Genomic DNA, 25,901 nt, shown 5'->3' on the forward strand with positions numbered 1-25,901 from the left:
TGTACATATGTGTGTGTGTATATACATATATAAAATATGAGACACAAAGAAGCAGTAAAATAAATTATATAGCCTTAAACACTATCAATCAAAGAATATGTCTAAATTAATAAGTTAAGTTCTGGGCGCCTGGGTGGCTCAGTTGTTGAGCGTCTGCCTTGGGCTCGGGTCATGATCCCAGGGTCCTGGGATCGAGTCCCACTTCAGGCTCCCTGCTCGGCAGGAAGCCTGCTTCTCGCTCTCCCACTCCCCCTACTTGTGTTCCTGCTCTCGCTATCTCTCTCTCTGTCAAATAAATAAATAAAATCTTTAAAAAAAAATTAAAAAAATAAGTTAAGTTCTCTGCTTAAAAATCTAGAAATATAAAAAAAGAAACTAAACCAACAGAAAACACAAAGAAGGTAAGTAGAATTTAATGCAGTTCTGACTTAAGAATGCTAATGTTTCACAGACTCAAAAAAAAAAAAGGAAATGAATAAAATAAGGAAGGGTAGAAAATCCTACTATTGAACACAAACAGAAAGAAATGACTCAGCATATTTCAAATAAATAACATTTGGATAAGTAACACCAACTAATGGGAGATGGGAAACAGAATCTAACTCAAACAACTGTTAAGCATGGTAGGGTAGTAGTTGGACTATACACCTTCAGGCCAAAGACAAAAAGAACTCTAAACAAATATTGAATGCTAATTAGTAGGCTTCCTTTCTTAGAGACCTGGGTTAGTAATAGTGAAACTATTTTCTGTACATTATAAGATTGAACATATAAGTAAATATATTATAGATACCTGGAGCTGTGTTTGTCATTGGCAGACAGGAGAATCTTAGATATGGAAAAGGAGGAAAATAGAATGAATTTTGTCATTGGATTGGAATTAGAGATATCAGTGTGAATCCATAATTTTTAATATAGTTAGTTTACTGTATAGATACGTGTGTGTGTGTGTGTGTGCACGCATGCATATAATCATCTTTATAGCTATTTCTAGCTCAGTTTACTGAGAAGGACTAGGAGCAATGATCCCCCCCTCCCACAAGTAGACAACAAGTAGAACCCAGATCTTGATCTCTAATAACATTCTCCATTAAAAGTAACCAGGGCTTCTAGAAGAAAAGGCTGATTCCAGTGTTACAGCAAGAAGAGTATAAGATGAGCCTGAAATTTCTTGTGCTAGAAGTGAGGGAGGTGCTCAGAGAATAATATTGGACATTCAAAAGGACACTGCCCACCACAGAGGAGCTTTCATTAGCCAAGAATGGAACAATTTGAGGATTAAAATCATGACATAAAAATATAACTCATTGAATAAAAGAGAAATACATGAATTCACTTTGATAAAAATTTTTTTAAAATGAGGGAAGAAGGGAAAAGTCTTCCTTTCAGTAGAAACCAAACTGATAAATGAAGAAATGATGGAGTTAGGAAATCACTATCAACAACCATCATAATAACAATCAAAGAAAGTGAGAATTATCAGTGGATGCTAAAATGAGTAAGTGAATTTTTTAGAAGACGCAGAATATTTACAGTCTCAAAGTAACAAGATAATTATTAATTACAAAGTAAAATAATAGTCCAAGACTTAGCAGAGTCGACTTAGCAGAGTCCAAATGATCAAAATTAACATCACCAGTAATGATACAGATCAACAACATGTGCCTCCTGATATAATTCTCTGAAAAGATCATTACTTCTGAGGTATTCCTGTTCAAGTTTCATAAGCTGAATTTAATCAAGAGGAAATATCAGACAAACCCAATTGAGGGACACTCTATGAATAGCTGGCTTGTACTGTTCCAAAATGTCAATATTATGAAATACAAAGACAGAATGAGAAACTATTCCAGATGAAAAGGAACTAAAAATACAACTGAATGAAAACACATGATCCTAAATTTTCTTTTGTTATATAGGCATTGGTGCAGTTGGACAAATTTGAATAAAGTCTGTAGATTAGATATTGTATCAATACCAACTTACTGATGTGGATAATTTCCCTATGGTTGTTTAAAAGAATATCCTTGTTTTTAGGTATTACACAATGAACTATTTATGGGTTAAGGGATATTATGCTTACTATTAATTCTCAAATGTTTTGGAAAAACATATATGCATGTATATATTCAGAAAGAGGGAAAGGGATAAAGCAGATACAGTACAATGTTAACACTTGGGGAACTTGGGTGAAGTGTATATTGTATTATTATTATAACTTTTCAGGAGGACTGAAACTATGTCTATATGAATGAATGAATAAATAAAACCTTTTATCACCTCCCCTGCTACCATCTTGTTCCAAGTCTACCAAATGCTTCTGCCTGGATCATTGTCTCTCTGCCTCCTTTCAGGCTATTCTCAACAGGATAGCCAGCGAAATCCTTTGAAAGTATAAATCATGTCACTGCTCTGCAGATAGCTATACTGAGGACCCTGGCCCTTTTGACACTGTACTGAAATAACTTGTTCACATATCTTTTCAACCACTAAACTGTAAACTCCATAAGAAAAGTATTACATTTTCTTATGCTTGCCTCATGTCCCCTTGCCCATACCTACACACCTACCAGAGTACTGACACTCCATAAATGTTTATCTATTTGAAACTCTTTTCATGGCACAGAAATGTGCTTCCTGTTGATATTTTCTCTGATCTCTAAATAAGTAGTATCTTTCTGATTCTTTGTATAAAAGAAAGGTGTCCTGTGTCATGGATATTTCTGTTCCTGAGGCTTAGATTATGCCAGAAGAAGGAAAGAAAAGAACCACTGAATATTTGTTCATCCATTGCCTTTATATCTCAAATTTGCCCAACCAGAAACTGTTGTTATACTTTCAAAGTACATTAACATAAAAAATTCATATAGACTTAAGGGTTTTATTTTATTTTTGTCTTTTCTAAATTCCTCATTTTCTTTTAACTTTAGGATTTGATTTTTAACAAGGGCTTACAACATGTGATATCCCTAGACTTCGTCAAACCGTGAATCTAATTGTGCTTCCAGATGATGGTGGCACTTTAAATTCTCTTTAGCTTTGCTCTAGATGGTAGAAACACATCATCCTCTGGCAAAGTCTCCTTTTTTTCTCTAAACTGGCCCAGGCTCCAAGCAGCTGTATTACTGCTTCTCTGTTACTGATACAAGTGATCATTATATCTCTTCAATATGCCCATAAATTTTCAGCTCCCTATTATTCATTCTGCATTTCATGGCTGTGTTCACTTGTAACTATTGACAAAAATGATTAATTATGGAAGTAGCAACAGATTCACCATTTGTAAAATATACGCTAACACTAACTGTATTTGGGAGGGGAACATAAAGAGCTAACTCTTGAAGATTCTGTTTCTATAATGCTGGACAAAGTGAGACACATACGGGCCAAGAGGGGTAGATTAAAGCCAAAAGGCCACTAATCACCCTTGCTTAATTTCCGTGGAATATTCCTGGACCTTTTGCTTTGTCCAGCAGACATGAGCAACTTGATTCAAGGGTTTCCACTTGGCTTGGTATGGGTCTCCCATTCAACACACTTTGAGACAAATACTGTGAAAGTCATTTACTTGGGATGTGAATTCAGAAAGCACACACAAGGGAATGGGAAAAGTGAAACAAAGAAGGGAGAAGCCAGTAAAGGATGTGTTATGGGTGTACTGTGAGCAGCTAGGACTAGGACCCTGAGGTCCCACTGAGGACCCTGTGAGGAACCATATAAAACATGCTTCACAATTGTCCCACTGGGGTACAGGTATGCTAAACTATTTATCCCCGACTTCCATTTGTCCCCAAGAGGCATGGACTTGAGCCTAGTGAGCTGTGGCATCTGACAAAAACCCTCAGAGAAGGAAACCTCAGAGAGATGAAGATGGAACCCTTGAGGTAAGAAGTTGATAACAGCCCTGGGAACTGTCCAGCAAGGCTGCAGGTGAATACGAGGTTATGGGGGAAGACATCAATGGCATCTGCTACAGTCTCCTAGCTTTATTTTACTGGCTGACCCAGTATAAATGCATCATCTCTGAACACAGAGCTGTTCAATGAATACTGGTAGAACCAAATTCACTTGAAAAGTGTAAGTCATTGATAGAAATCTTTGTATTTTTAGTATTGATTTCAAACTTCAAATTCATAACCATGGCACTAAGAAACCAGCTCTTCTTTATACAATACATGTAAAATAATACACAAATTGACAAAGGTTATTTGCAAGGTCAATCTATAATTCCAAAATAACAAATAAAAATAAACGTGTTGTTAATAAATTATATGTTTTTCTATTTTTCCTTTCTGAGTGACTACTTTGTTTCCTCTTTAAAGACTTGGATTAGAAGGGAAAGCTAGAGTGAAATGTGAGTGAGTCTTGTTTGTGGGACATTTCCACATTTTCCAAGTTTCTGTTCATTTTCTCTTCTCTTTCTTTTCCTTTTTGTGTGTATGTATGTATGCATGCGTTTCTTTCTTTTTTTTAAGCACGTCCTCCTCTCTGCTATCATTCTAGTCCAAGCTACTGCCATCTTTTGCATAGGTGGAGTACAATAGCCACAAATGATGTTTTTCATCCACCACTGCTTTTCCCTCTCCATAACCTTTAGACTAATAAGAGGTAAAATCATTTATTTTGCTCAAAATTTTCTAATAGCTTCCAATTTCACCCTGAGTAAAGACTAAAGTCATCAAAATGACTTACAAGATTATGTAACTTGCCCTCACTCCCTGCCTACCAACACTTCCCTGGTTTCATTTCATATTTTCAAATTGCTCTTCCCCTTACTCATCCACCCAAGTTACTCCTTGCTTGTTCCTCAAAGCCACACTGGACATGCTTCCACCCCAGGGTTTTTGTACTTGCATTTTTTCCTCTGGAATACTCTTCCTCCAGATATCTATAGTGCTTCCTCCCTATCTTCTTTAGGCCTTTGTTCAAATTGTATCTTATTTGCTATTGCAATAACTCTCTTCCCCACCAGCCAAATATTTCTATCTTATTTCTCTGATTTTTTTCCTCTACAACATGTATCATCATCTAACATACTAGTTTTCCTTCTCATTTATTTATTGCCTCTCCCCAAAAATCTCCCCCACAGCAGAGATTTTTGCCTGTTTTATCTTTATATTTTAATTTCTGCATTATAGAACTTAGAATAGTGCTTGCTACACAATAGGCATTTAATACTTACGTGTTGATTGAGCACATTACATTCAGTAGCAGAAATTTGGGTGTTTATATCTATACACATGATTTTTTTTTAAATAACAAAATTCCTTTTCACATGTAATATAGAAATAATAAAATTATCCAGGATACCAGAAAAAGCAATTGCAGTTTCACTGCATCAGAGATATAGAGAATTCTTATTGAAGAATACTCTTCCTATTTTTTATATTTTAACATTTTATCAAATGCTAATTAAATCAAAATCTTGGTTTGAGGCACTTAATATGAAATTATAATTGGATATCAAGATATATGTAGTATCCACAAAAATGCAGAAAGAGACTAAAGCATGCAAACACATTAAAAAATACTAATGGACACCCCCTCCGATTTCCCCACCTTCATTCTTCCCCTCCTGCTATCTTCTTCTTCTTCTTCTTCTTTTTTTTTTAATATATAATGTATTATTTGTTTCAGAGGTACAGGTCTGTGATTCAACAGTCGGAGGGGGAGACCAACCATGAGAGACTATGGGCTCTGAGAAACAAACTGAGGGTTCTAGAGGGGAGGGGGGTGGAGGGATAGGTTAGCCTGGTGATGGGTATTAAAGAGGGCACGTTCTGCATGGAGCACTGGGTGTTATACGCAAACAATGAATCATGGAACACTACATCAAAAACTAATGATATAATGTATGGTGATTAACATAACATAATAAAAAAAAAGAAAAAAGTTACTAATGGACAACCTAATGCCTATTTGCTAAGCTGGGAATTCTATTCAGGCTTTAGCACATCAGGATGTAGCTTTGCATCATGGAATAGTGAGTGACTGAAAAGGCAAAGAAGATATTTCCTATATTCCTCACCATTTGCCCATTGACCCCTAGTCCTATGGTCTTTATAAACTAAGACATTTGATAGAGGTGTGATTCAAATCCCATAAGCCAGTACAAGATTTACAATATGTGACTTCTGCCTTGGCATTCTATGCCATATTCCACACAAAGTCACCATCATTTTCTACAGTCAGGTACTGTAAACTCCACAGAATAACTGCAGAAAATAAGGGGAAGACACGCCTGGTTCAGTGTAATCTGACAACTGAAGTACAATAGTGTGATAGTTCCCTTGATCTTACACCATCATCCAACCACAGGCAGATGCTACAAATCCCAGAAAACAGTTGGGAGGAAAGTAGGGAAACTGGAGGGTGATATTACAACTAGTTAGGTATAATATATACAACTAGTATATGTTTGTAATATACATTACACATATATTTATAACATAAAATATATAATTATATACAATATAATGTACAGTTACATATGTTATATATAATAATACTTAGTTAACTAAAAGAACACACTTAATCATTAATTGTACCCTTAAGAGAATCATAATAAATTCCAAGAAGCACTAATTTCCCAAGACAAAGAAAGAAAAATTTAAATAACTGAAATTTAGCCAAAAAATTAACTACTTTGACTTTAAAACAAAGAAATCAGTTAACCAAACTAAATTTTAAAAATGTTGTCCAAAATTCTATGTCAGATAGTTTAAACATCAATTCCAGAATATGTAGAAATAAATGTCAATGGTAGCCTGCATATCAAACATGTTTAAAAATATATAAAGCATTTCGATGGTCCTAATAATTATATATTAAAACATTGACAAGAGAATTTTAGCCTATCTAATTGCTAAAATCAAAGTGACAAGAGTGTGGGAAAGTGGGCACACTCATGGAGTGTTGGAGGGAATACATAAGTAGCTATGTAAAAGTAGATTTTTTTTTTTAAGATTTTATTTATTTATTTGAGACAGAGAGAATGAGAGAGAGAGAGCACATGAGAGGGGGGAGGGTCAGAGGCAGAAGCAGGCTCCCTGCCGAGCAGGGAGCCCGATGCGGGACTCGATCCCGGGACTCCAGGATCATGACCTGAGCCGAAGGCAGTCGCTTAACCAACTGAGCCACCCAGGCACCCTAAAAGTAGATTTTTTATAGAGTCTTTGTCAATATGATTTAAATGCTTTCTTAAAATGTAGATTATAACACCTATAAATATGTATCAATGAAATGAGAATGATGACTGTGAAAAAAAGCACCTGTGAGGATGTTTTCTGAAGTCTTATTCAGAGTACCAAATACTTAAGAAGCAATCCAAGGGGCGCCTGGGTGGCTCAGTTAGTTAAGCGGCTGCCTTCGGCTCAGGTCATGATCCCGGGGTCCTGGGATCGAGCCCCACGTCAGGCTCCCTGCTCAGTGGAGAGTCTGTTTCTCCCTCTCTCTCTGCCTACTTGTGCTCTCTATCTCTCTGTCAAATAAATAAATAAAATCTTTAAAAAAAAAAAAAAAGAAGCAATCCAAACATCTATTAGTAAGAGATTGTCCAAGCAAACAGTGATGCATCTATTTAATTGATTATAATGTATCTATGATACATCAATAATGAGAATAAGAATATATATGCATTTATATTTAAAATATTCAAGATCTATTACTGAGTGAAGACAAATTAACTTATGCATTATTAGGTATAGCACAATGCTACTATGATGACTATAGGAATTTTAATTTAAACAATATTTTAAGCATTTAAAAATCTGAAAGGTTATAATAATAAAATTTTATCATTAGTTATCTTTAGGGTTGTTTTTAGTATTTTTAAAAAACCCACATTTTCTATATTGAACAATATTTTACTTGTATAATAAAGAAAAAAGATTAAAAAGCAAGAACTGGGTGATGGGTATTAAGGAGGGCATATGTGGTGATGAGCCTTGGGTGTTATATGCAACTGATGAATCATTGAACACTACATCAAAAACTAATGATGTACTATATGTTGACCAACTGAACATAAAAATAAAAAATAAATTTAAGAAAAAAAGCAAGAACTGATTGAACAGTGTCATGACCCCTCCTTGAAGTAGATGGAACTTTAACCAGATATCCAAAGTCCAAAGATACCCAGACTTTAGACAGACAGGGATTTGGGAATTAGCAACAACAGACCAAAATGGGGAAAGGCTGAGAGGAAAAAAATGAGAATGAAGTTGATTCCTTTAACAAGACTCAAAGAGATTTCCCTTTTGGAATCAAGCATTTATGCTGTATACTACATAGTTAGGATTTGTTTCACAGCTCTATGTTCTCTTTCATTGATTGAGTTGTCAATCTTCAGTTTTATATTTCATAGTATTTTTTAATTTTATTTTAAGCTAGTTTTCCTTATCAATCTTTGTTGTTGTTTTCTCAGTTTTATCAATTGCTCTTCCAGATATAAAGGTTAGAATCACTTTGTCAATTTCCCAAAACACCCAAAGCAAAAATGTTATCAGCATCCTCCTTAGAATTTCATTAAACCTATATATTAGTTTATAAAGAAGTTAAGTGTATGTTTGTCTCTTTTGATCAAAGAACTTGGCATGTCCTTATATGTATGTCAACATTTATTTACCTCTTATTATTATGCAGTTTTATTCTTATACATTACACAAAATTTTTGTTTATAGGGTATATTTTTTATTTATGTGGTGAATTTGCATTTTTAACTTTGTTTTTGTTTTGCCAGCAGAGAGGACATCTACTGACTTTTTTATTTAATTGTGTTGGGCTACTTTATGACCTTTTAATTAGTTCTAAAACTCTGAGTTGGTTCTTGGTTCTTCAGGATTTTCTAAATAGGTTACTGGAAATAATTATCTTTTAATCTCTCTCTCTAGATTTTTTCTATGTTACTGAAAGAGTAAAATGATAAATAATAGTGAGGCAAAGGCAAAACAGGTCTTAGTATGGTTTGTTAATGACTTTCTAAAGAAGCAGGTTTTAGATCAACAAATTCTATTTTCTCTTCCCCCATTAAATTATTCTTTAGTCTTTATTATTTTTAACTGCTATTTTAGTTAATTTCATTGTATTATTCCTAATATTGTAAAGTGACTATTTATTTTTAGGCTTTCTTAAGCAGTAATAAAACCATTTAACACTATGACTTTCTCCTAAGTATATTTTTGGTTGTTGCTCATAAATTTTATCATAAAGTGAACTCCTTATTGTAATTTTAAGATGCTGTTACTCTTTGACCCATAAATAACTTAGGAGGGACATACACACATATACATGTTTAAGTATTAAATGTTCTTCTTTGGTTTATAGGCCTTCATAGGTACTATGGTTCGTGGGTTCCTTTTCATTTTTGAGTTATGCTTTCTTATTACATTCATTCAGTATCTAATAAGTCATCGTTAACCATTTGGTATTATTTGGGTTTTGATGTGTGTATCCTTTAGGATTCATGAACATAAGCAACAGAAATTTATTTTGCTAACTACTACCCTCTCACTCCCCCCAAAAGAGAAAAAAAAATTAGTTTGTCAAAAAATAAAAAATAAAAGAACTAAAGGAAACTAAGTAACAGTAAACACTGTCAAATTCCTGAGAACATCTGGCTAAGACACTTCCTCTAAATATGGACTTTCAGCAATACTTCAACCACAAACAATTTCCTACTTGGTCCTCTGCTTCTGCATTATTCCCTCCAAATTCAAAGTTCTAGATGGGCACGCCCACTTGCTAACTTCCCAGAAACCACAAAACAAGCTAACAAAAATGAACAACAAACACAAACAACCAAATAAAATGGACTTTTTCAGTCCTACCTTATGACAAATTTCATATATTGCTAGTTTTCCCCAGACAAGAATATTTCTTGGCTGCTAGGCAGTCAAATAAATAACAAATGCCCATTTTATTATATCTTTTACAGAACCTTATAATTAAATTTTGTTGTATGACTAAATTTGAAATGGTTTTGCTTTTAAATAGAGAACACATAAATGCCACAAACTGAAGTATCCGAATTTGTATCAGTGTACTAAGAATCCAGGTAATCTGTGTATGTGAGAAAAAGGGAGGGCACACAAGGTAGGTTGTCTTCTTTTCCAGTATATTTTTCATTGAGTAGAAGGCTTGAGTATAATTAATGGTCAAAAAAATGATTATATGGAGTGTTCATGATTATCCATTAGAAATGCATTTTAATTAACTGTTAATTTTCTGGTGCTGTAGATCTACATAACAAGAGATGTAGTTTTGCCTTACACTGATCACAACCACAGTAGGATGCCAGAAACACTTGCCAAAAAATGCTGCATTTAATTTCTAGTTTCATCAATGGTACCTAAAAATGATAATTAACATGTAGTGCTATAATGAATTCAAAGTTAAGACTATCTTGAAGTACAGCCAAGTCATCATTATTGAAGCTTTAATGGGTTGAATGCATAAAAGAATAAATAACAAGTGACAAGCTTATTCCTAAGTAATTTCTATATGTTAAACTGAAATTAGGGGACTACAAGCAAGATAGGTCAAATAAACACCATAGGGATGGTGGAATTACAAATTGATGCAATGAATTACAGTCACTGAGTTCTTGAAAGTGACATCAACAGACAAAACACTGGGTAAAGCAATCTGCAATGGACTTGTTCAATTTCATTAAGCACCATTTAACTCATCAACCAAAGAGACAGAACTACAAATCATGAGAGGACTTGCCAGTAGCTACCAATCAAGGGGAAAATGACTTCATTTTTGACTTCGAAATACATATCCCCAGTGCTAACACTGTGATTTAATTATTTCTATTTAAAAAGAAAATGCTGAACTTTACAGGTGTTAAACATCATGCCTTATTGCATACAACTAGAAACTGACAGAATCTGTATTCAAACTCCATTCTGTCTGACTTAGAATTCTATATTTTCTCTACAGTGTACTCAAGGCAGAAGGGGTGGAGGCAATGCACTGGGATTTCCTTTTGGTCAAACACACTCTGTGATTAAGCTACCCTCAATATTCTTGCAGGATAACCCCATATCTTATTCAATTCAAATCGGTCCAAAAATTTATTTTTTCCCAAGAGACCACACCTAGGTTCTATCACATCTAAAAAAGATGATATCCATGCCTCTCCTTTGGCTTTAACTTCCAAACAATCATCTATCCATATAATTTCACTGGCAATCTGAATAAAAGTAAGAAACAGTCATTTATGTTATCCAAAAGAGGAATGAAAAAAAAATCTCTATTTAACTTTGGAATGTATTATATGATTTTTACAAGGATATACAAGGATATATACAAGGATAACTAAATAATTATGTTTTATCATATATTTACTCTTCCCTAAGAACATATATTATGATAAAGGAGGCAAGGTGATGAAGCTAAATTAGATTTAGAGGGTTTTCATTTTATTTGGGACACTACCAAACTCAGTGTCATAGACAGATATTTACAAATACCTTTCAAAAATCAGGTTTTATTAATATCATTAAATAACATAGAGATAACAAGTAACAGTAAAGGGACATGGTCTTTTATGCCAGAAGGGAGAGGGTTGCAATCTTTTATTTTTTTTAAATATTTATTTATTTGAGAGAGCATGAGAGAGAGGGAGGGAGAGAGAGAACGAGCACAAGCAGGAGGGGGAGAGAGAGAGGGAGAAAGAATCTCAAGCAGACTGTGCTGGGTGTGAAGCCTGACGCAGGGCTCGATCTCACAACACTGAATTCACGACCAGAGCCAGAACCAAGAGTCTGACGCTTAACTAGCTGTGCCACACAGGTGACCCCAGGGTTGCAATCTTAAGACCAACACTTAGCTGTGGACCTTTGAAAAACTTACTTAACACCTCTGACCTTCATTGTCTTCATCTATAATATGGTGAACATATTCTCTAACATGCAATATTGTTTGTAATGGATTTTAATCATATGTCTAAACTACCTGACAGGATAAACACTAGTTATTTTTATTACAGCTATTGTTAAGGAACACAAGAGGAAATGAATTGTCTATATCTAAATTTCATAACTTCCTAGATGATAATATCTCTACTAATAATATACTTTTAAATTGATATAAATTACCCATTTCAGCAATGAGATAAAAATTGAGTAAGCATACAGGGAAAAGTTTTTGAGATTTAGCTCATGTTATTTTTATTCAAAGGGTAAGTTTTTAATACCTGGTATTTTTCTTTTGTATTGGTCTCTCCAATCCTAGAATGCAATCCAATCCAGACAATTCAATATAAAAGACAATGCAGAGGGTGCCCTAGCTATGACAAGAGTGAAGTGTTACTGAAAATATTTAACTTTTTCTAAACAATTGGCTAAAACAAAGATTTTACTTATTGTTATGCCCACTTACACAACTTTAAATCTTTATTGGATTAAATTTAAATGAACTATATGAAGTATGAAGGAGTTATTTCTAACTCTTACAGAACTAATTACATAAAACTATCTGTATGTGTCAGTTAAAAACACATAGTGATTAATCATTGTTTCCACTGAAATATGACATTTTTTTCAAAGCCTGGCACCCACAAACAAAAGTCTAGTTTTTCCACTGCTGGCCACTATAATGTTATTTTTGTTAACTAAAAAAGATAAAAGAGAAACGAATGATGTATTTGTGATATATATGCGAAGATTTTATGTGCTGTATATGAGATATATAAAGAAATACAGCATTTTATGAGTTAAATCACAATCTTTTGAAATCTTATTACACTAAATTAACTTATTTAATATGTGATTGTTTTATTGTATATTAAAATACTTATTTTTAATTTTTAATCTTTAGAAAACAGTTGATTTTTCAGGTAAAATGTTTTTATGGCATAAAAAGAAAAACATTTGATTAATTGTTCTTACCCCTTCCCTCCCTTCCTTCCAACATCTACTGGGCACCTATTATGCCAACAATTGCAAAAGTAGAGAAGAAAGCTCAGAGTTACATGACAGACAAATATGAGTAGGCAAACAACTATAATATGATATATCAGCTATTATAAGAATCTCTGAAATATATTAAGTTCTTATATCAATCTTCTAAGTACTTTATATGATTCCTCATTTAATCCCCATCACACCTTAATGTGATAGGTACTATTACCCTCCACATTTCACAAATAAGGAAATTGAGACACAAAGATTTTAGACAATTATGGCCAAAGCCACACTGCTAATAAGCAGCAGAATTTGGGTTTTTTGAGTCCATTCAGAATATCTGTGTGCCACTACTGTGCTATACTGTGTGATATAACCTCAAGATAATTTAGGATGTAAACCCAGGATTCTATAGAAACACAATGAAGTACGTTTATTTTCTCAAACATATCTGCTGGTACCACATTGCTTATATTTGACAACTTCTGATTAGTTTACAAGACCAATCAATCAACCTCAGGATGAGAAAAAATGCCTAGCAAAATTTTAACAAAAATGCCTTTGCATAATTGGTGGATGAATTTGAAAATCCAGTATACAAGTTGATAGCTACAGACCATAATGCACTTTTTCCCTTAGAGTTTTGTATCTGTGAGGCCTCATTTGCCGCTCTGATGGTTGCTAAGTCCAAGCAATAGTTCTGACTTGTGAATTACTGAATTACTGTGGTGGTAAGCCAATATTTTGGGAAACATAGGCATATTAAATCACCTTTTCTCACTGAAATGTCATTTGAACACTACTCTAATTTTCAGTGAGACCCAACAAAAATTAGAGGCCACAAAATAACAATATGGAGTTGAGGTTGGAGAGTCAGCCTACTTCCTGATTCTGCCACTGGCCAGTTGGTTGATCTTGGGCAACACGTTTTACTCTTCTAAGCCTTTGTTTTTTCAATTTTTAATATAGACAATAATGGTAATTCCAGTAAGCATTAAGTAGGTGGTATGGGTACAGTGATAACACGTAGGAGGTATCCAATCAGCGTTAGTCATAAAATCACCTCTTGGAATAGTGAGCTTTGGTACAAAAAGCCAAAGCTATAGTTACATGTAGCAATTGCTACACTATTTTAAAATAACTTGCTTTATGTATATATGTCTTTATATCTTTATTACCACTGCATAGTAATTAATAGATCATGTGTTCACTGATGGCAGGGACTCTGTCACAGTCAACAATCCTGAACCCAGGATGTTGTCTGGCACAAAGATCTTCAATAATGACTGCTAAAGTGAATGTGCCTGAGGAATAAAGCCTAGAGAGCGAAGGTGCAAGCTTTGCATTTATTTCTACATTCTAGCTTCTCAATAATGCCAGGCTCCTCTGAGAGTTCACCAGATCCCATCTGGGGAAACCAAGACGTGTATGTAGGGTGCAGGTTGAACTATGGGGTCAACACTGGGCTAGGCACCAGACAGGACCTAACAGTGTAACTTTTTTGGTGAGTTCTTAGTTTCTCCACTTTACGGTAATTCACAGTGATCAGTTACCGGATATTCTGGCTAAAGCTAAGTCAAGACAACATTGTAGACTGGATAAGAACCTGCAGTTACTCTGGGGTCAAGGCACAGCCACCAAAGCAGTCCCAGCCATGAACTCTCGGTGTTCAGTTCTTCACAAGAGACAAAAGGTCAGCAACTCTGACTGTTGCCAGCCCAGTTCTGAACAACTCAGAGATGTATTACTCATTCCAGTCTATGTTTTACTATACAGGAAACACATTCTTTAAAAAAAATTAAAAAGCTTAATATTTTCATTGGACTTGTGAATGGCTAATCATCTCATAGCATTTATTTTAAATGGGCTTCCAAATCACTGATGTATGTTGGGATTTTTTTCATGTCACTTTTTGAGAGGGCATTGTAAGTTTTCATTATATGTTCTATATTATACATCATTTTCTGGCAATGTTACAATCTTTTTTTTCAATTTTAATAAAGTAATTCCATTGTTTCATAACTTTGAGGGAAAAATACTCTTTCCTCATGTAATTCTATAAAATAGAGCAAGTTCATGAGTTTTCAAACTGCAAGCTCTTTAATAGCCTCTATTTGATAATTATAGAGATTTACATCCCTTTCCTCATCTCCCACAAAATTCAGAGCTGATGTGTCCAGTTGACTTAGAAACTGACTTAGAGGTCTCTACATTCATTATCTTTGACAATAAGCTGTTAGATTAGGTTAATGATTTAAGACTAATATGTTTGGAAATGGGAGAAAGAGGTTTAAAATTAATTTATAGGAATATAATCCACTGGTCGTTTTCATGTTTCATCAAAAAATATTTTAGAGGATGTCTCAATAATAATTGATCACACTGAGGTGACAAAATGGGCTGTCCTTGCTTTACTAAGAAGAGAAGGAAGTCATTCATCTCCTTTTAGGTTTAGATTTTCAGTGTAACCACACAGTTTATCATTAATCAAGGAATTAACACAATCTAAAAGTTATAAAAAAGAAGTACACTGGCATACAGGTACAGTTCGTATTGTAAGTCCAAACAATGCCATCCATATCGATAACGTTGTGTAGTTTTTACTCTCACATAGAAGATGCTATAGCTACCCTGGTTTTCTCTTTCAATAGCTCTTAATATTCAACTACAAAAATAAATTTCCTTTTTAACTCCTTCATGAACCACTGGGATGGTTCAGACAGTGAATAATTTCAAATGATATTCACAACATATAGCATGTACTTTAAAAAGCTATAATTTTTTTTAAAAAATCTAGTTTTTTCAAAGTTTTATATTTTAAATAATGAGGTGGATCTGAAACAAAATCACCAGAACTGCCTAATGCAACTTTAGTAAAACAATTCTGTTTAATTCTAAAGTTGTTCTCATAACTTGCATTTTCTAGTTATTAATAAGTGAATTTCCCTTTGAAATAAATATTTTTTACCTTCTGTTTTGAAAATGTTTTCAGAAAATAAACTCATTAAATTAATTTTATTTCTTTTTTTAAATTTTTTCAAATTTTTATTTAAATTCTAGTTAGTTAACATACAGTGTAATCTTGGTTTCAGGAGTAGAATTTAGTAATTCCTCACTTACATACAACACCCAGTGCTCATCATAACAAGTGCCCTCCTGAATATCATCACTCATTTAGCCCATCCCCCACCCTCTTCCCTCCATCAACCCTCAGTTTGTTCTCTATTCTTAAGAGAATTATGGTTTGCTTTCCTCTCTCTAAAAGACTCCTTTAAAGTTCTCTTTTTAAATTTTTTTTATTAACATATAATGTATTATTTGTTTCAGGGGTTCAGGTCTGTGATTAATCAGTCTTACACAATTCACAGCGTTCACCATAGTACATACTCTCCCCTATGTCCATTACCCAGCCACCCCTTCCCTCCAACCCCCTTCCACTCCAGTAACCCTCAGTTTGTTTCCTGAGCTTAAGAGTCTCTTATGGTTTGTCTCCCTCTCTGGTTTCGTCTTGTTTCATTTTTCCCTCCCTTCCCCTATGATCCTCTGTCTTGTTGCTCAAAATCCTCATATCAGTGAGATCATATGATACTTATCTTTCTCTGATTGACTTATTTCGCTTAGCATAATACCCTCCAGTTCCATCCACGTCATTGTAAATGGCAAGATTTCATTTTTTGAAGGCTGCATAATATTCCATTGTATATATATACATCACATTTCTTTATCCATTCATCTGTTCATGGACATCTTGGCTCTTTCTTTAATTTGGCTATTATGGACATTGCTGCTGTAAACATTGGGGTGCAGGTGCCCCTTCGGACCACTACATTTGTACCTTTGGGGTAAATAGCCAGTAGTGCAATTGCTAGGCTGTAGGGTAGTTCTATTTTCAACATTTTGAGGAAACTCCGTACCGTTTTCCAGAGCGGCTGCACCAGCTTGCATTCCCACCAACAGTGTAGGAGGGTTCCCCTTTCTCTGCATCCTTGCCAGCATCTGTCATTTCCTGACTTGTTCATTTTAGCCATTCTGACTGGTGTGAGGTGGTATCTCATTAAGGTTTTGATTTGTATTTATTTCCCTGATGCTCAGTGATGTTGAGTACTTTTTCAGGTGTCTGGTGGCCATTTGGATGTCTTCTTTGCAGAAATGTCTGTTCATGTCTTCTGCCCATTTCTTGATTGGATTCTTTGTTCTTTGGGTGTTGAGTTTGATAAGTTCTTTATAGATTTTGGATACTAGCCCTTTATTTGATATGTCACTTGCAAATATCTTCTCCCATTCTGTCGGTTGTCGTTTGGTTTTGTTGACTGTTTTCTTTTGCTGTGCAAAAGCTTTTTATCTTGATGAAGTCCCAAGAGCTCATTTTTGCCCTTGCTTCCCTTGCCTTTGGCGATGTGTCTAGGAAGAAGCTGTTGTGGCTGAGGTTGAAGAGGTTGCTGCCTGTGTTCTACCCTAGGATCTTGATGGATTCCTATCTCATAATTAGGTCTTTCATCCATTTTGAGTCTATTTTTGTGTGTGGTGTAAGGAAATGGTCCAGTTTCATTCTTCTGCGTGTGGCTCTCCAATTTTCCCAACACCATTTGTTGAAGAGATTGTCTTTTTTCCATTGGACATTCTTTCCTGCTTTGTCAAAGATTAGTTGACTATAAAGTTAAGGGTCCATTTCTGGGTTCTCTGTTATATTCCATTGATCTATGTCTGTTTTTGTGCCAGGCCCACACTGTCTTGATGATGACAGCTTTGTAATAGAGCTTGAAGTCCGGAATTGTGATGCCACCAGCTTGGCTTTTCTTTTTCAACATTCCTCTGGCTATTTGGGGTCTTTTCTGGTTCCATACAAATTTTAGGATTATTTGTTCCATTTCTTTGAAAAAAGTGGATGGTATTTTCATAGATATTGCACTAAATGTGTAGATTACTCTAGGTAGCATAGACATTTTCACAATATTTGTTCTTTCAATCCATAAGCATGTAACGTATTTCCATTTCTTTGTCTTCCTCAATTTCTTTCATGAGTATTCTATATTTTTCTGAGTACAGATCCTTTGCCTCTTTGGTTAGATTTATTCCTAGGTATCTTATGGTTTTGGGTGCAATTGTAAATGGGATCGACTCCTTAATTTCTCTTTCTTCTGTCTTGTTGTTGGTGTATAGGAATGCCACTGATTTCTGTGCATTGATTTTATATCCTGCCACTTTACTGAATTCCTGTATGAGTTCTAGCAGTTTTGGGGTGGAGTCTTCAGGGATTTCCACATAAAGTATCATATCATCTGCAAAGAGTGAGAGTTTGACTTCTTCTTGGCCGATTTGGATGCCTTTTATTTATTTTTGTTGTCTGATTGCTGAGGCTAGGACTTCCAGTACTATGTTGAATAGCAGTGGTAATAGTGGACATCCCTGCTGTGTTCCTGACCTTAGGGGAAAAGTTCTCAGTTTTTCCCCACTGAGTGTGATATTCGCTGTGGGTTTTTCATAGATGGCTCTTATGATATTGAGGTATGTACATTCTATCCCTACACTGTGAAGAGTTTTAATCAAGAAAGGATGCTGTACTTTGTCAAATGCGTTTTCTGCATCTATTGAGAGGATCATATGGCTCTTGTTCTTTCTTTTATTAATGTATTGTATCACACTGATTGATTTGCAGATGTTCAACCAAACTTGCAGCCCAGGAATAAATCCCACTTGGTCGTGGTCCTTTTAATGTACTGTTGGATCCTCTTGGCTAGTATTTTGGTAGGAATTTTTGCATCCATGTTCATCAGGGATATTGGTCTGTAATTCTCCTTTTTGATGGGGTCTTTGTCTGGTTTTGGGATCAAGGTAATGCTGGCCTCATAAAACGAGTTTGGAAGTTTTCCTTCCATTTCTATTTTTTGGAACAGTTTCAGAAGAATAGGTAGTAATTCTTCTTTAAATGTCTGGTAGAATTACCCTGGGAAACCATCTGGCCCTGGGCTCTTGTTTATTGGGAGATTTTTTGATGACTGCTTCAATTTCCGTAGTGGTTCTTGATCTGTTCAGGTTTTCTAGTTCTTCCTGGTTCAGTTTTGTTAGTTTATACATCTCTAGGAATTCATCCATTTCTTCCAGAGTATCTAATTTGTTGGCATATACTTGCTCATAATATGTTCTTAAAATTGTATTTTCTGGTGTTGGTTGTGATCTCTTTCTTCATGATTTTGTTGATTTGGGTCCTTTCTCTTTCTTTTTGATAAGTCTGGCCAGGGGTTTATCAATCTTATTAATTCTTTCAAAGAACCAGCTCCTAGTTTCGTTGATCTGTTCTACTGTTCTTTTGGTTTCTATTTCATTGATTTCTGCTCTGATCTTTATTATTTCTCTTCTCCTGCTGGGTTTAGGCTTTATTTGCTGTTCTTTCTCCAGCTCCTTTAGGTGTAGGGTTAGGTTGTGTATTTGAGACCTTTCTTGTTTCTTGAGAAAGGCTTGTATTGCTCTATACTTTCCTCTTAGGATCGCCTTTGCTGTATCCCAAAGATTTTGAACAGTTGTGTTTTCATTTTCATTTATTTCCATGAATTTTTAAAATCCTTCTTTAATTTCCTGGCTGACCCATTCATTCTTTAGGAGGATGCTCTTTAGCCTCCATGTATTTGAGTTCTTTCCGACTTTCCTCTTGTGATTGAGTTCTAGTTTCAAAGCACTGTGGTCTGAAAATAGGCAGGGAATGATCCTAATCTTTTGGTACTGGTTGAGACCTGATTTGTGACCCAGGATGTGGACTATTCTGGAGAACGTTCCATGCGCACTAGAGAAGAATGTGTATTCTGTTGCTTTGGGATGGAATGTTCTGAATATATTTGTGAAGTCCATCTGGTCCAGTGTGTCATTTAACACCTTTATTACCTTGTTGATCTTTTGCTTAGGTGACCTGTCCATTTCAGTGAGGGGGATGTTAAAGGCCCATACTATTACTGTGTTATTCTCGATGTGTTTCTTTGATTTTGTTATTAATTGGCTTATATAATTGGCTGCTCCCATGTTAAGGGCATAAATATTTACAATTTTTAGATCTTCTTGTTGGATTGACCCTTTAAGTATGATATAGTGTCCTTCCTCATCTCTTATTATAGTCTTTGGTTTAAAATCTAATTTGTTTGATATAAAGATTGCCACCCCAACTTTCTTTTAACGTTCACTAGCATGGTAAATGGTTTTCCACCCCCTCACTTTCAATCTGGAGGTGTCTTTGAGTCTAAAATGAGTCTCTTGTAGACAGTATATTGATGGGTCTTGTTTTTTTAATCCAATCTGATACCCTGTGTCTTTTGATTGGGGCATTTAGCCCATTTACATTCAGGGTAACTATTGAAAGATATGGATTTAGTGCCATTATATTGCCTGTAAGGTGACTGTTACTGTATATTGTCTCTGTTCTTTTCCGGTCTATGTTACTTTTAGGCTCTCTCTTTGCTTAGAGGACCCCTTTCAATATTTCTTGTAGGGCTGGTTTGGTGTTAGCAAATTCTTTTAGTTTTTGTTTGTCCTGGAAGTTTTTTCTCTCTCCTTCTATTTTCAATGACAGCTTAGCTGGATATAGTATTGTTGGCTGCATATTTTTCTCATTCAGTGCTCTGAATATATCCTGCCAGTCCTTTCTGGCCTGCCAGGTCCCTGTGCATAGGTCTGCTGCCAATCTAATGTTTCTACCATTGTAGGTTACAGACCTCTTGTCCCGAGCTGCTTTCAGGATTTTCTCTTTGTCTCTGAGACTTGTGAGTTTTAGTATTAGATGTAAAAGGGTGTTGACCTATTTTTATTGATTTTGAGGGGGGTTCTCTGTGCCTCCTATATTTTGATGCCTGTTTCCTTCCCCAAATTAGGGAAGTTCTCTGCTATAATTTGCTCCAATATACCTTCTGCCCCCTCTCTCTTTCTTCTTCTTGTGGGATCTCAATTATTCTAATGTTGTTTCACTTTATGTTATCACTTATCTCTCAAATTCTCCCCTCATGATCCAGTAGTTGTTTATCTCTCTTTTTCTCAGCTTCTTTATTCTCCATCATTTGGTCTTCTATATCCCTAATTCCCTCTTCTGTCTCATTTTTCCTAGCAGTTAGAGCCTCTATTTTTTATTGCACCTCATTAATAGCCTTTTTGATTTCGACTTGGTTAGATTTTAGTTCTTTTATTTCTCAAGAAAGGGATTCTCTAGTATCTTCTATGCTCTTTTCAAGCCCAGCTAGTGTCTTTATAACTGTCATTCTGAACTCTAGTTCTGACATCCTATTGATTAGGTCCCTGGTAGTTGATACAGCTTCTTGTTTGTTTTTTTTGTTTTGTTTTGTTTTGTTTTTTTGAGGTGAGTTTTTCTGTCTTGTTATTTTGTCCAGAGGAGAATAGATGAATAAGAGAACACAATGCTAACAATGACCCCAGAAAAATATGCACTTCCAGAAAGTGGTAACTTTTCTGTTCATAGAATTGCTGCTATTCTTTTTGTTGTTGTTCCTGATTTTTTAATTTTTTTATTATGTTATGTTAATCACCATATATCACATCATTAGTTTTTGATGTAGTGTTCCATGACTCATTGTTTGCGTATAACACCCAGTGCTCCATGCAGAATGTGCTGCTATTCTTTTCTTTGATCTCCTGTTGAGTTTGTAGGTGTTCTGACTGGTTTGATAATTATCTAGCTAAATTCCTGGAACCAGATGAAATTTAGGTCTCCTACTCCTCCCCCATCTTGTTCCTCCTCAGTCAGGGAGATTCAAAATGTGACACAGAGACACAACGTGAGCAAAAGCTGTTCGAAAAATGGCACCAACAGACTTGCTCAATGCAGAGTTTCCACAAAACTTCAATTTTCAAAAAATGAAATATCTTGATTTTCCTCACTTCAGCTGAACTGCCTGCAGCCCTGGAAGGACAGGGCATGTTGGAGGCTGCGGGCCGGCCTGTTCCAACCACTGCCACCAGTGAGATGGGGAGGGGCAGCAGGACTACTAGGCGGGAGCGCTCAAATGAATTTTATTTCTAATCAATGATGCATTTACTATTATTTATGAACATTTCATTCACATCAAAATATTTTAGAGTCCTTTTCTTAGTATTAATTAACTTACTTTTATTTATTTATTTAACTATTTATCTATTTATTTAAGATTTATTTATTTATTTGAGAGAGAGTGCATGAGCACAGGAGCAGGGGTAGGGGCAGAGGGAGAAGGAGACAGAGAATCTCCAGCGGACTCCCCACTGAGTGCAGAACCCAGTGCAGGGCTCAATCTCAGGACCCTGAGATCATGACCTGAGCCAAAATCAAGAGTTTGATGCTTAAATGACTGAGCCACCCAGGAGTCCCCTAGAATTAATTAATTTAAAGCTAGTGTGCATAGTAATATAAATTTTAATTTGCCATTAAACCAACTTAATATATATATTTATATTATATATGAACTAAATAGATACTTTTGGGATTCACAACCTTTCAATGCACATACATTTAATCCAATGCTATGCTAATGTATACTAAAGGCCCTGTTCTGTGCTGAATTTCTTTTTTCTGCTCTCAGAGATACCATGGGGAATAAGAACAATACAAAAAGAGCTTGCAACATTGCGTAGAAAGGTTACCATCAGTACCCAACTCTGTGCATTTAAGGCAGATACGTAGAGGCAACTTCTCTTAATAAGAACAGTTTTACTTCCAATCATTAGTGCTTCAGTTTTTCATATGAGAGAAAATAAATAAGAGACATTTTTTCTGAGAACATTCAGTTATAGAACTTTTAGAGAGAGGGGGAAAAACATGAAATCAAGGGAAAATGAACATAAAATTTAGGTCACTGCAAAATCAATATTTTCTCTGTGGGTTTTTCTTTACCAGTTGCTTTTATATGCACTTCACATCTAAGTATTTAGACTAAATGCATTTGAAAATCTTGCTTTTCCACTGATGCTCCATTAGCATGAGTGAACTCTGCTGCATCAGAGTCCAAGCTTTTTTAAAGCAAGGAGGAGGCTGAGGGACCTATGCACTCAACAGCAAATCATTCTGATTTTATTAAGTCATGTCTGACACTCTTTTGCCCCAGTGCCTTTTGGCTTCTGCTTCATCAAAAGTCTAAATTTCTGCAACATGTGAAGTAGGTGTCTAAGACATTTGTAGCCTTTTTCTATAATATGTGAACCTGAGGACTTCTTGTTCTCTATTCATCCCAAATTAACTTGTCTCAGAAGACTAAATGGGGCCTCCTATATTGATTTGGATTGCTATTCCCACCATTTGTATGTTCATCATTATATTCCTTTATTGATGTTAGTCATGTGTCTTTTATGGGAAGATAAATGGGAGAAATTATAAGTTGTATTTCTTTAGTGACCCAGGGATCAGAAACTATGGATATTTCTTCTCTTTTGTATAGTCTCCTGGAGTTCTTGTTTTCTTTGTTTTCCTCAACAAATGTTGCTAATAAAGGATATGGAGACCTTGTTTTGCATGTCTCGGCATTTCTCAAATTACTAAAATCTGTGCTCAATAAGCCTCTGTGTTATATCTTCTCTTTCCTCCACCTACAAACCCTTTTTCTTCCCCTGTTCTTTCCCTATGCAAATAAGCCTGTTGTTTGCTCTCTGAACAAAGGAGGACCCTTTGTTTTTATTTTGACCCTAGAGCTACAGCCTTTTCTCCTCTTCATCTTCACATCCAAAGTGTTTTAAAATGCAGTTTTCACCTTCTGTCTCCATTTTTAAATTTTTTTTATTATGTTAAGTTAGCCAACATATAGTACATCATTGGGTTTTTTTAATTTTTTTATTGTTATGTTAATCACCATACATTACATCATTAGTTTTAGATGTAGTGTTCCATGATTCATTGTTTGTGCATAACACCCAGTGCTCCATGCAGAACGTGCCCTCTTTAATACCCATCACCAGGCTAACCCATCCTGCCACCCCACCCCCCCAGAACCCTCAGTTTGTTTTTCAGAGCCCATCGTCTCTCATGGTTCATCTCCCCCTCCGATTTCCCCCTTCATTCTTCCCCTCCTGCTATCTTTTTTTTTTTCTTAACATATATTGCATTATTTGTTTCAGAGGTACAGATCTGAGATTCAACAGTCTTGCACAATTCACAGCACTTACCAGAGCACATACCCTCCCCAGTGTCTATCACCCAGTCACCCCATCCCTCCTACCCCACTCCCTAACCAGCAACCCTCAGTTTGTTTCCTGAGATTAAGAATTCCTCATATCAGTGAGATCATATGATACATGTCTTTCTCTGTTTGACTTATTTCGCTCAGCATAACACCCTCTAGTTCCATCCATGTCATTGCAAATGGCAAGATCTCATTCCTTTTAATGGCTGCAAAATATTCCATTGTATATATATACCACATCTTCTTTATCCATTCATCTGTCAATGGACATCTTGGCTCTTTCCACAGTTCGGCTATTGTGGACATTGCTGCTATAAACATCAGGATGCACGTACCCCTTCGGATCCCTACATTTGTATCTTTGGGGTAAATACCCAGTAGTGCAATTGCTGGGTCATACGGTAGCTCTATTTTCAACTTTTTGAGGAACCTCCATACTGTTTTCCAGAGTGGCTGCACCAGCTTGCATTCCCACCAACAGTGTAGGAGGGTTCCCCTTTCTCTGCATCCTCGCCAACATCTGTCATTTCCTGACTTGTTAATTTTAGGCATTCTGACTGGTGTGAGGTGGTATCTCATTGAGGTTTTGATTTGGATTTCCCTGATGCCGAGCGATGTTGAGCACTTTTTCATGTGTCTGTTGGCCATTTGGATGTCTTCTTTGGAAAAATGTCTGTTCATGTCTTCTGCCCATTTCTTGATTGGATTATTTGTTCTTTGGGTTTTGAGTTTGATAAGTTCTTTATAGATTTTGTATACTAGCCCATTATCTGATATGTCATTTGCAAATATGTTCTCCCATTCTGTCGGTTGTCTTTCGGTTTTGTTGACTGTTTCTTTTGCTGTGCAAAAGCTTTTTATCTTGATGAAGTCCCAATAGTTCATTTTTGCCCTTGCTTCCCTTGCCTTTGGCGAGTACATCATTAGTTTTTGATGTACTGTTCAGTGATTCATTAGTTGCATATAACACCCAGTGCTTATCACAACATGTGCCCTCTTTAATACTCATCATTTCTTTACATCTATTTCCTTGTTAAAGCAACAGTGAGCTAGGCGTGTCTAGTTTTAGCACTGAAAATCCCAAGACCCAAGAGATTCCCCAGTCTTGGACAAACTGACACAGCTGGTCACTTTACACACCTTCTCTTCCCATAATCTCTATCTCCAATCACTCTTCAAATTCTGAGAGCTGGGGCACCTGGGTGGCTCAGTCAGTTAAGCTTGTCTGTCTCTGGCTCAGGTCATGATCTCAGGGTTCTGGGATTGAGCCCTGTGTCCTGCTCCCTGCTCAGTGAGGAGTCTCCTTCTCCCTCTCTCTCTCTCTGTGCCCCCCCCCCCAGCTTGTGTTCTCTCTCTCAAATAAATAAATAAAATATTTAAAAAAAAAAAGAAATTCTGAGAGTTAAACCTCTTGTCTTTAATTCATTCTCCCCCATTTTTTGTTACAGTCCCCCAGTTCAAATTCCCATCCACTCATAGCCTGTTGTATTAGCTTCCTCAATATAACTGACTTCCTTATTCAACTACTGTATTATATTAGCCTTTCTAAAAGGCAAATTTGATTAAGCTACACTGCTTCCTTCACATTCTAACAGTTTCCCTCTGAAACACTATAAAACCGGAGTCAGATACTTCATGATCTTGTCCTTGTCTATCTGAATACTCTTGCCTGCCATTTCTTTCTTCTTCCGTAAGCTCTATTCATACATATCATTATTCCTAGAACATGCCATTGCAGCTTCATATTTCTAGTGCTTTGTACATGCACTACCCATTCCCATAATCCACCCTTCTCAAGACTACCTGGTATATCTTACTTATCGTCCACATCTCAGCTCAACCACAGACTCCT

General features: G+C 35.7%; 1 protein-coding gene across 1 annotated transcript in view; it reads right to left on the reverse strand.

Annotated features, from left to right (window-relative positions):
• Positions 1–25,901, reverse strand: part of SPAG16 (sperm associated antigen 16) — a 944,389-nt gene that overhangs the window by 345,325 nt on the left and 573,163 nt on the right. The window lies entirely within an intron of this gene.

This window comes from Mirounga leonina, unplaced genomic scaffold (genome assembly GCF_011800145.1).
Source record: "Mirounga leonina isolate KUSES-001 unplaced genomic scaffold, KU_Mleo_1.0 Mir_151, whole genome shotgun sequence".
NCBI classification, from domain to species: Eukaryota; Metazoa; Chordata; class Mammalia; order Carnivora; family Phocidae; genus Mirounga; species Mirounga leonina.